General features: G+C 45.8%; 1 pseudogene; it reads left to right on the plus strand.

Annotated features, from left to right (window-relative positions):
* The first annotated feature begins 10854 nt into the window (after positions 1 to 10854).
* On the plus strand, positions 10855 to 10934 carry LOC139275442 (small nucleolar RNA U3; annotated as a pseudogene).
* Positions 10935 to 11328: the final 394 nt, after the last annotated feature.

Here is an 11328-nt window from a genome sequence, read left to right on the forward strand (position 1 = left end):
TTGTTCCTCGAAGTGCCTCAATCAATCTGGAGTTTGCAGAATCATAGAACCTGACAATGCAGAAGGAGGCCATTCCAGTGTGTGCCTGTGCCAGCTCTTGTAAAGAGCTATCCAACTTAGTTGCACATCCCAGCTTTTTCCCAATAACCCTGCAAATTAGTCCTTGCAGAGTGCATAAACCTTGCAAATGTGCCTTTTGAGGCAAAAATCCTCTTCTCACAAACAATGCTGAAAAAGACTAAAATTACTTCAACACAATGTTCTCCTTTAGCCCAATGGTGATGAAGATCGATCCTGAAGTAACAGGGTTCTGCTATAAATGACGTATTTTATTGAAATGTGGACTATAGATCGGCTGCGAAATAAAGCCATTTTAACTAGTTACAGTTCACAGGTCTTTTGATTGAATGATTGTCCTATTCTCCTAATTCAGCATTATGAGGTGTTTTATAGTAAATGGGGAGAAACTATTTCTGCTGGCAGAAGAGTCGGTAACCAGAGGACACATATTTAAGGTGATTGTGAAATGAGGAGAATTAATTTTTTGCACAGTACGTTGTTACAATCTGAAATGTACTACTTGGAAGGACGGTGGAAGCAGATTCAGTAGTGACTTTCAAAAGAAAATTGGTTATATACTGAAGAGGAGAAATTTGCAGGGATATGGGGAAAGAGCAGGAGAGTGGGACTAGTTGAATAGCTCTTTCAAAGAGCCAGCACAGGCACGATGGGCTGAATGACCTCCTTCTGTGATGTATCATTCTCTACCACGTCATTTTGTTCACAGGGACACATTTTCTTCTGCAGCTCCTTTCACTTAAATGTTCGAAGAGCTTCAGTGCAGGGGTTAGTAATACGCATTTTGTGTATTTTCCATATTCCGACATTATCATTTGTTGATTAGTTTACTTTGCACTAAGTTTCTCCAGAAAGCCAAGCCTTGTGTTATGACAGGGTTGTACAGTCACTGACAGATGGACCTCTGGTATGCTGACTCTTTATTCGTCAGCCTAGATCTGGGGTAGACACAATACTTTTGTTCATGGCCATAATCCCAGCCAGTGACTTGTTGAAGGGCCACTTTCACAAGCCCGCCATTAAACATTTCCACACACTTATTTTATTTCTCCAACTTTGACTTTTTTTGTCTTTTGTCTATCTCCCAAATCCGTGCTCCTCTTTCCCCGAACTCCATGTTTGAATCCCTTCAATTTGGTTTCCGCCCCTGCCACAGTACCGAAACAGCTCTCATCAAAGTCACAAATGACATCCTTTGTGACTGTGACAAAGGTAAGCTATCCCTCCTCGTCCTCCTTGACCTGTCTGCAGCCTTTGACAAGGTTGTCCACGCCATACTCCACCAATCCCTCTCCACCATCCTCCAGCTGGGTGGGACTGCACTCTCCTGGTTCCATTCTTATCTATCTAATCGTAGCCAGAAAATCTCTTGCAATGGCTTCTCTTCCCACTCCCGCATCGTTACCTCTGGTGTCCCCCAAGGATCTGTCCTTGACCTCCTCCTGTTTCTCATCTATATGTTGCCCCTTGGTGATATCATCCAAGAACACGGAGTCATTTTCCAAATGTACGCTGATGACATCCAGCTCTTATCGCTCCACCACTTCTCTCAACCCCTCCATGGTCTCTATAAATTGTCAGACTGCTTGTCTGATATCCAGAAACTTTCTCCAATTAAATATTGGGAAAACCGAAGCCATTGTCTTTGGTCCCCACCACAAACTACGCTCATTAGCCACCGACTCCATCCCTCACCCTAACATCTGTCTGAGGCTGAACCAGACTGTTCGCAACCTAGGTGTCATATTTGAAATGAGCTTCTGGCCACATAACCGTGGCATAACTAAAACCAACTATTTCCCCCTCTGTAATATTGCCTGCCTCCACCCCTGCCTGAGTTCATCTGCTGCTGAAACCCTCATCCATGCCTTTTATAACTCTCGACTTGACTTATCCAACGCACTCCTGGCTGGCCTTCCACCTTCTACCCTACGTAAGCTTGAGGCCATCCAAAGCTCAGCAGCCCATGTCCTAACTCACACCAGGTCCTGATCACCCATCACCCCTGTGTTCGCTGACCGACATTGGCTCCTGGTAAAGCAATGCCTCGATTTCAAAATTCTCATCATTGTTTACAATCACTTCATAGCCTCGACCCTCCCTATCTCTATAATCTCTTTCAGCCTCACAACCCACAAGATGTCTCAGATTCTGCCCTCTTGAGTATCCCTGATTATAACTGCTCAGCCATTGGCGGCCATGCCTTCAGCTGCCTGGGCCCTAAGCTCTGGAACTCCCTCGCTAAACCTCCCTGCCTCTTTACCTCTTTTTCTGCCTTTAAGATGCTCCTTATAACCTACCTCTTTGATCGAGCTTTTGGTCATCCAGCCATAATTTCTTCTTATGTGGTTCAGTGTCAAATTTATTTGTTCTGTCTTATAACACTGCGTTAAAGGCACTATATAAATAAAAGTTGTTGTTATCAAAATCTTGACTGCACAAACATCCTAGAGCCAATGGGCTGTGTTTTGAGGGGCAGGCCACAGGTGAGCAGGAGATGGGTTGCAAATGCCCCTGGTCTAGGCAGAGAGTTATCGATGTTTGCACCATGTTGGGCATCATGGCTGTGTCTGATCTTGTCCTCACCTGACGCCCACACACAGGCGTTTCCCAGCAGTGGTCACTGGATAGCGCTGAGATGGCAGAGACTCTGGCTGATCCTTCCCCTCCCCTGACCCAGGGGTGCTGAGGTCAAGGTGATTCGCTTTTTATTTTTAAACTCAGGTGATCTGGAGTGATGTGAGCAAGGGAAGTCTGTTGCAGGGTGTTCACTCGACCCTGGTGATAATAGTGTTACTCTAATAACCATCGAAAGAAAGAACTTGCATTTATATAGTGTCTTTCATGAGCGCAGGATGTTCCAAAGTGCTTCAAAGCCAGTACTTCAGAAGTGTAGTGACTGTTGAAATGTAGGAAAGCACAAGCTGAATGATGTTCATGCCAAACATTTGTTGTTTTTTAAATCTTTTCTCTTCAAAAGAACAACAGCCTGAATTGTGTTTACCTGGGCGGGTTGGGTGTGGGCGGAAGACCTGGCAGGTCGAGACCCTGTTCCCCATTTCATGCCACTCTTCAGAACAACTTTCCCTTAATAGCGTCTATTAAGGCAGGCCTGCGCGTTTCCCAGCCCTATTAAATGGTGCGGGTCTGATGACATCATCGATGACTCATTTCCAGCCGGGATATTTAAAGGAGCCTTGGCCACATTGCATTTGAAGGTTCATCTAGGAATGTGCAGGCACTGGATTGGAGCATTTGAATATTGCTAAGCCTTGGAAATATGACTGCACAGAGACAGAGGGCTGCACCCAGATTGTCAGATGATTCCCTCCATATGCTTGTGGAGGGAGTCAGATCACGCAGGAAGAGACCTCCCCAAGAGACAAAACGAGCCTGGCAGAGGAGATGAACAGCAGGGATGTTGTCGGGAGAACCTGGATGCAGTGCTGGAAATGCTTCAATGATCTCATTAGATCAGCAAAGATGAATGCAAAGTTACACTCAACTTCATCCTGTTGTGCCTGTCAGCACATCCCCATCACTCTGCCTTCCCTACCTACTCCTGCACATCCTTACTCACAATAACAAACCTTGATGTCCACCCATCCCTCTCTATCTACATTATCACATCCCCATCTGACTAGCCACCCCTCATCCTCATGCAATCATACCAACGAGCAACAGATAAGGAGACCATTTGGCACTGACAGCCCCTCTCCATCATAGTCACCCTGTACAGATATTGCCCATCCGTTCCTTCACTCTCAGTCAAACTTCTTTTCCTCCTTGCAGGAGAAGAGAGCCCGCAATAAAAGGGAGAGGAAGAGAACCGGAGGTGACCCTCCATCATTGACGATGGTAACTGCAGTAGAGAAGGAGGCCCAGGAAGTATCAGGAGTTGTGGAGCAGCTGGTGGTGAGAGACGGAGAGAGGGGGGACCTCTTAGCAACCTGGTGACAGAATTACCTCTCATACAGCACATGGCATACAGCAGTCACTCATATGGGGACTGATGTCAGCAGCCAGTGAATGTTCATCATGTGCACAATGGTATTGTTACCCATTCTTGATATGACATTTCAAAATCATCTCTTTATTCACCCACAGGTCCATCAAGCGCCCCCTCCGCACTGTACAGGAAGAGGAAGACGACTCCTCAGAGGAGCCTCCAGCCTCTGAGGGCGCACCGTCAACAGACATAATTGCACCCAGCACCAGCGCAGCATGTTCACCCGTTCCTCTGGGCTGCAGTTCTTGCTCCAGCAAGCTGCAAGTGTCTGAGACGACCTGACGTGATAGCCTGAGCCTCCTTTGGCACTGCTGCTCAGTCATGTTGAGCTAGCTCATTCTCTGCCTGTATACCCTGTGTTGGGGGTATCGCCTCCAGTGTGGTGCAACCCTGTGCTGATGCCCTCTGTCCTGTGCAGCATCAGGTCATCAAGGAGAAGGTTGGTGGTGTTGTTGGTGCTGCTGGTGTGCCTGGTACTGCTGGTGTTGGGGCTCATCATCGTCTGATTCTGAGGACCAAGTGAAATAGTATAAATGGTACCCATGCTGATGTAATAGATGGCAGGTCAAGTAGAGATGAGAGAAGCAATCTGGCAGTGGTGTGATAGGTTGTATCAATGAGGTGACAGTGGTTCCCAAATTTGCTGGAAATACTTGCAACCTCTAGAAAGTTAAATCTGTGTTGACAATGCATTTAGCAACAGCCTTTGTCTTAGGAATGTAACCAGGTGTCAGCATTTATTGTGCTTTCCATGCTGTGCGGTATTGAATTCCATCAATGGCCACCTCCGCCTCAGGTTTACAGATGTGGATCCCGAGCTGCGTGATTCCCGTGCTCATGCAGTGATACTGGAATGGTCAGATTAAAAAGACGTTTCAGGGTCTGACAACTACCTAATAATGATCTACATTAGCTCGGCCGCCTCTGCTGTTCAGGTCACAGCCGCGGTGGCAAAAGTGGAGAGGTGGGATGACGGCGGGTTCCCGACCCGCTCCAAAAATGTTCAACTTTCAATTCCGACCCCCCTCCAATCCCGCACTGCAGCGGGAAACATCCAGTCAAAGTAATTGATCTGAAAGTAGACAGTGAAACACTATTGCATAATAAAAAAATATAGGAAATCAGTGGATCAATCTTTCCCATCACACTGCCATTTGGAAATGTTTACTTAGTACTTTTTAACTACCACTAGATAGTATCATTTCATATTTATTATTCATTGGAGGGGTGTGGGCGAATTGACAAGGTTGTATTTTATTGCCCTCATTTTGTGAGGCTCCATTTCTGGTGTGAAGCCTGACTGAATGGGAGGAAGGAAAGGAATTCAGCAGGCCCGATTCACAAGGCTCCTGGTGTTCCACATCATGGGCCACCCCGACCTGTGAGAGAACACCACCGCAGGTCGGGAGTATAAGAGCTGGAGCAAGCCACTGCAGCTTCCAGTGCGAGCCGCTTCAAGTGTGCGACGACTTCAAGGTGGGCGACTGGGTGACGTCATCAGGACCCAGGTCGCCGTTTGGAGCGTGGGCAGGAGCATCAGCTGGGCCCTGGTAAAGTCGAGGAGTGATGAAGGATCGTGGCTGAGATTTCATGGGTGAGTGTGACGGAGATTGGGTGAATGTTTGGTGCGGAGGTGCGGTGGGAGATCGTAGCGGAGGTGCAGCGAGTGTTTTTGTGGCGGAGGAGCGGTGAGGGATCATGACAGAGATGCGGCGAATGTTTGTGGCGAAGGAGCGGCGAGAGATTGTGGCGGAGGTGCGGCAAATGAGGGTACGGGGCCCAGAAGAGCTGAAGGCCCAGGGGCAGCACGGGCCAGCCCACACTGCGATATGTGTGCGCACTTTGGTCCGTGCAGCAGAGCAAGTCTTCAGTCGTCCTGGTTCAACCCTTGCCACTGGATAAAGACCTAGCTCTGTCAAGCCCGTGTGGTGGCTGATGTGCAACGGTCACCACACGTTAAAAAAAATTCACGCACAGGCATTTTCCACTCCCTCAATTGGAGTTCAGGACTGGAACGTCGGGTCCTTCATTGAAACATCTGTGAACTCATGTGGAAGCAAGTCATCCTCGTTCGAGGGACTGCCTATGATGATGATGGTTTTCCATCAATGGAAATGATTCAGGCTGACCTAGTAGTCGTGGTGAGGTTGGGGATAGCATCAAACAAGAAATAAGGGATGTGTGCAATAAAGGTACAGCAGTTATCATGGGCGACTTTAATCTACATATTGATTGGGCTAACCAAACTGGTAGCAATGCGGTGGAGGAGGATTTCCTGGAGTGTATTAGGGATGGTTTTCTAGACCAATATGTCGAGGAACCAACTAGACAGCTGACCATCCTAGACTGGGTGATGTGCAATGAGAAGGGACTAATTAGCAATCTTGTTGTGCGAGGCCCCTTGGGGAAGAGTGACCATAATATGGTAGAATTCTTTATTAAGATGGAGAGCGACACAGTTAATTCAGAAACTAGGGTCCTGAACTTAAGGAAAGGTAACTTCGACGGTATGAGGCGTGAATTGGCTAGAATAGACTGGCAAAGGATTCTTAAAGGGTTGACGGTGGATAAGCAGTGGCAAACATTTGAAGATCACATGGATGAACTTCAGCAATTGTACATCCCTGTCTGGAGTAAAAATAAAACGGGGAAGGTGGCTCAACCGTGGCTAACAAGGGAAATTAAGGATAGTGTTAAAACCAAGGAAGAGGCATATAAATTGGCTAGAAAAAGCAACAAACCTGAGGACTGGGAGAAATTTAGAATTCAACCGACGCCGGCTAAGGGTTTAATTAAGAGGGGGAAAATAGAGTACAACAGGAAGCTTGCTGGGAACATAAAAACTGACTGCAAAAGCTTCTATAAATATGTGAAGAGAAAAAGATTAGTGAAGACAAATGTAGGTCCCTTACAGTCGGATTCAGGTGAATTTATAATGGGGAACAAAGAAATGGCAGACCAATTGAACAAATACTTTGGTTCTGTCTTCACAAAGGAAGACACAAATAACCTTCCAAATGTACTAGGGGACAGTGGGTCTAGTGAGAAGGAGGAACTGAAGGATATCCTTATAAAGCGGGAAATTGTGTTAGGGAAATTGATGGGATTGAAGGCTGATAAATCCCTGGGGCCTGATAGTCTGCATCCCAGAGTACTTAAGGAAGTGGCCCTAGAAATAGTGGCTGCATTGGTTATCATTTTCCAACAGTCTTTCGTATCTGGATCAGTTCCTATGGACTGGAGGGTAGCTAATGTAACACCACTTTTTAAAAAAGGAGGGAGAGGGAAAACGGGTAATTATAGACCGGTTAGCCTGACATCAGTAGTGGGGAAAATGTTGGAATCAATCATTAAGGATGAAATAGCAGCGCATTTGGAAAGCAGTGACAGGATCAGTCTAAGTTAACATGGATTTATGAAAGGGAAATCATGCTTGATGAATCTTCTGGAATTTTTTGAGGATGTAACTAGCAGAGTGGACAAGGGAGGACCAGTGGATGTGGTGTACTTGGACTTTCAAAAGGCTTTTGACAAGGTCCCGCACAAGAGATTGGTGTGCAAAATCAAAGCACATGGTATTGGGGGTAATGTACTGATGTGGATAGAGAACTGGTTGGCAGACAGGAAGCAGAGAGTCGGGATAAATGGGTCCTTTTCAGAATGGCAGGCAGTGACTAGTGGAGTGCTGCAGGGCTCAGTGCTGGGACCCCAGCTCTTTACAATATACATTAACGATTTAGATGAAGAAATTTAGTGTCATATCTCCAAGTTTGCAGATGAGACTAAACTGGGTGGCAGTGTGAGCTCTGAGGAGGTCGCTAAGAGGCTGCAGGGTGACTTGGACAGGTTAGATGAGTGGGCAAATGCATGGCAGATGCAGTATAATGTGGATAAATGTGAGGTTATCCATTTTGGGGGCAAAAACACGAAGGCAGAATATTATCTGAATGGTGGCAGATTAGGAAAATGGGAGGTGCAACAAGACCTGGGTGTCATGGTTCATCAGTCATTGAAAATTGGCATGCAGGTACAGCAGGCGGTGAAGAAGGCAAATGGTATGTTGGCCTTCATAGCTAGGGGATTTGAGTATAGGAGCAGGGAGGTCTTACTGCAGTTGTACAGGGCCTTGGTGAGGCCTCACCTGGAATATTGTGTTCAGTTTTGGTCTCCTAATCTGAGGAAGGACGTTCTTGCTAGTGAGGGTGTGCAGCGAAGGTTCACCAGACTGATTCCCGGGATGGCTGGACTGACATATGAGGAGAGATTGAATCAACTGGGCCTTCATTAACTGGAGTTTAGAAGGATGAGAGGGGTCTCATAGAAACGTATAAGATTCTGACGGGACTGGACAGGTTAGATGCGGGAAAAATGTTCCCGATGTTGGGGAAGTCCAGAACCAGAGGACATAGTCTTAGGATAAGGGGTAAGCTATTTAGGACTGAGATGAGGAGAAACTTCTTCACTCAGAGAGTTGTTAACCTGTGGAATTCCCTGCCGCAGAGAGTTGTTGATGCCAGTTTATTGGATATATTCAAGAGGGAGTTAGATATGGCCCTTATGGCTAAAGGGATCAAGGGGTATGGAGAGAAAGCAGGAAAGGGTTACTGAGCGAATGGTCAGCCATGATCTTATTGAATGGCGGTGCAGGCTCGAAGGGCCGACTGGCCTACTCCTGCACCTATTTTCTATGTTTCTATGTTTCTTTGACCTCTTGTGTCCAGTTCTCTGGTCCGTGCTGTCATGAAGTGAGACACCCTGCTCGGGAGCAGCACTTTGCAAAACTTACCCTGATGCCTCCAACTTTAAGTAAACTCCCTACCATCTAACATTTCCAAAGCAGAATTGTGCTGGAGAAATCAATACTGTAAGAAGTTTTTTTTCTGATGATTATGCTGATCGCTGCTTGAGGTAGCTTCATCACAATGGATGAATTGTGTTTGGGAGTTACTTGTTCCTCTGCCTGTTATTGAGCAAGCAATAATAAACACAAAAAGCCTTGAAAATGATGAGTTGTGGGCCTATAGTCATTGGAGTTTCGAAGAATGAGAGGTGATCTTAGGATTCTGAGGGGGCTTGACAAGGTAGATGCAGAGAGAATGTTTTCTCTCATGGGGGAATCTAGAACTAGGGGGCATAGTTTCAGAATAGACGATCCCCCATTTAAAATGGAGATGAGGAGGAATTTCTTCTCTCAGAGGGTTGTGAAATCTATGGAATTCTCTATCCGAGAGAGCTGTGGAGACTGGGTCATTGAATATATTTAAGGTGGAGATAGACAGATTTTTGAACAACAGGGGAGTCAAGGGTTATGGGGAGCGGGCAGGGAAGCGGAGCTGACTCATGATCTTATTGAATGGCGGAGCAGGCTTGAGGGTCCAAATGGCCTACTCCTGCTCCTATTTCTTATGATCTTATGTTCTTGCGTTCTTTTGCTTTAATAATTAAATGATTCCTATAGCACATACTGTGCTACTTCCATTTCTGTTGATTTACATGTTTAAATAGTAATTGTTCTTTTGACAGGGTTTGTCTTGTGATTCAGCCATAATATTCCCACCACAGAATCTAAGTCAGACACAGAAAGGAGGTGTGACAGTGTTTACTCATGTCCTAAATCAAACCTTTCAGCCAATATAGTATCTGTTGCAATACTTGTAAATTTATATCAGTGGAATACTTCTTTTCAATTAGAATTTTCTATTGATTTTGTAATATTGCAAGCTGTAAAAAAACAATACAAAATAGAAATGATATTACTTTCGAGACAAATGTACTGACTCCATGAGGGCTCTTGGCATAAGTGTGCCCATAAAAGTAAATCAAATATAATGGAAAAGTGATCCATTGCTCTGAGCAATCCTGTTTACGGTTTCTCAAAGAACTCGGGACAATAGTCTACATTGGACATCTGACACCTGTTCCTAATTATGTGTCACATGATAGACTAGTACCCACGCTATAATATTCGTTTACCTTTGAAACAGACTGCCATGCATTTGACCTTGGGGCTGCATAATGAAGAAGGTTGTCCTATTCTCAGAAGCAAATCAGACTTGTTTTTCCATCTCTTGAACGGTATAATACATTTAACTAGCAGAAGCAAAATTATACCAACCTTTCAGCCCCTGTTTGAACCTTGTGTGAGATGTGACTCTGTAGCACACTTGAGTCGGAAGGTTGTGGGTTCAAGTCCCACTTCAGGAACTTCAGCATATAAAAAAAATCTGGGCTGACTCTCCAGTGCAGTGCTGAGTCACTGCTGCACTGTCGGAGGGGCTGTCTTTCAGATGAGACGTTAAACCGGGGCCCCGGCTGCTCTCTCAGATGGATGTAAAAGATCCCAGGGCACTATTTCGAAGACGAGCAGAGGAGTTAGCCCCGTGTCCTGGCCAATATTTATCCCTCAATCAACATAACTAAAACAGATTTTCTGGTCATTATCATCATCATAGGCAGTCCCTCGGAATCGAGGAAGACTTGCTTCCACTCTTAAAATGAGTCCTTAGGCAGCTGAACAGCCTAATACGAGAGCCATAGTCCCTGTCACAGGTGGGACAGATAGTCTTATTGGAGTTGTCCATGAGAGTCCTGACGTTCCAGATCCCGAACTTCATGTTAACGGAGTGAAAGATGCCTGTGTGTGGGTTGGCTGTTGTACACCGGCTACCACACGGGCTTAGCAGAGCAAGGTTTTAGTCCAATGGCAAGGGGGTCCAAGACAACTGGAGACCAGGCTCTGCTGTATGGGCCTAGTTGCCCACAGCGAGAAGACTATACTTTTAGGGACCATTTCTATAGTTGGTTTCTTAGAAATGTACCTGTAGTATACTAAAGTTGAATGTATACACAGGAAACTCTCATTTATCTGGATCGCTCAGGTATTCGGCAATTTCGGGTAAACAAATTTTCCGATAGGGTGAGTTTACATTTTAAAGTTAATATTTGTATATATATTTAACAACTCATTGGAAATCAAAATTCCCACGGGTATGTTAGTGATCGCCTACTCAATAGCCGCTGCATCTGAAGTAACTAATTGCAAGAAGAGTTCTGAGTTGTTTCAATGTGAGAACGTGTGAGGCAAACGGTTCATGCGCAACAATCGTTTCTGCAGAAGAAAAGGGATCGAGTTGCCAGCGTGCATGTACTTCCCCCGGACTGTAATCGCAGAGGGTCAAATGCTGCACTGGGAGTGGCTGCAGGTGGCCTCGAGGAGGAGGTTGCCAAGCTCCGGAGCGCGT

The sequence above is a fragment of the Pristiophorus japonicus genome, chromosome 10 (assembly GCF_044704955.1).
Source record: "Pristiophorus japonicus isolate sPriJap1 chromosome 10, sPriJap1.hap1, whole genome shotgun sequence".
In the NCBI taxonomy this organism is placed as follows: domain Eukaryota; kingdom Metazoa; phylum Chordata; class Chondrichthyes; family Pristiophoridae; genus Pristiophorus; species Pristiophorus japonicus.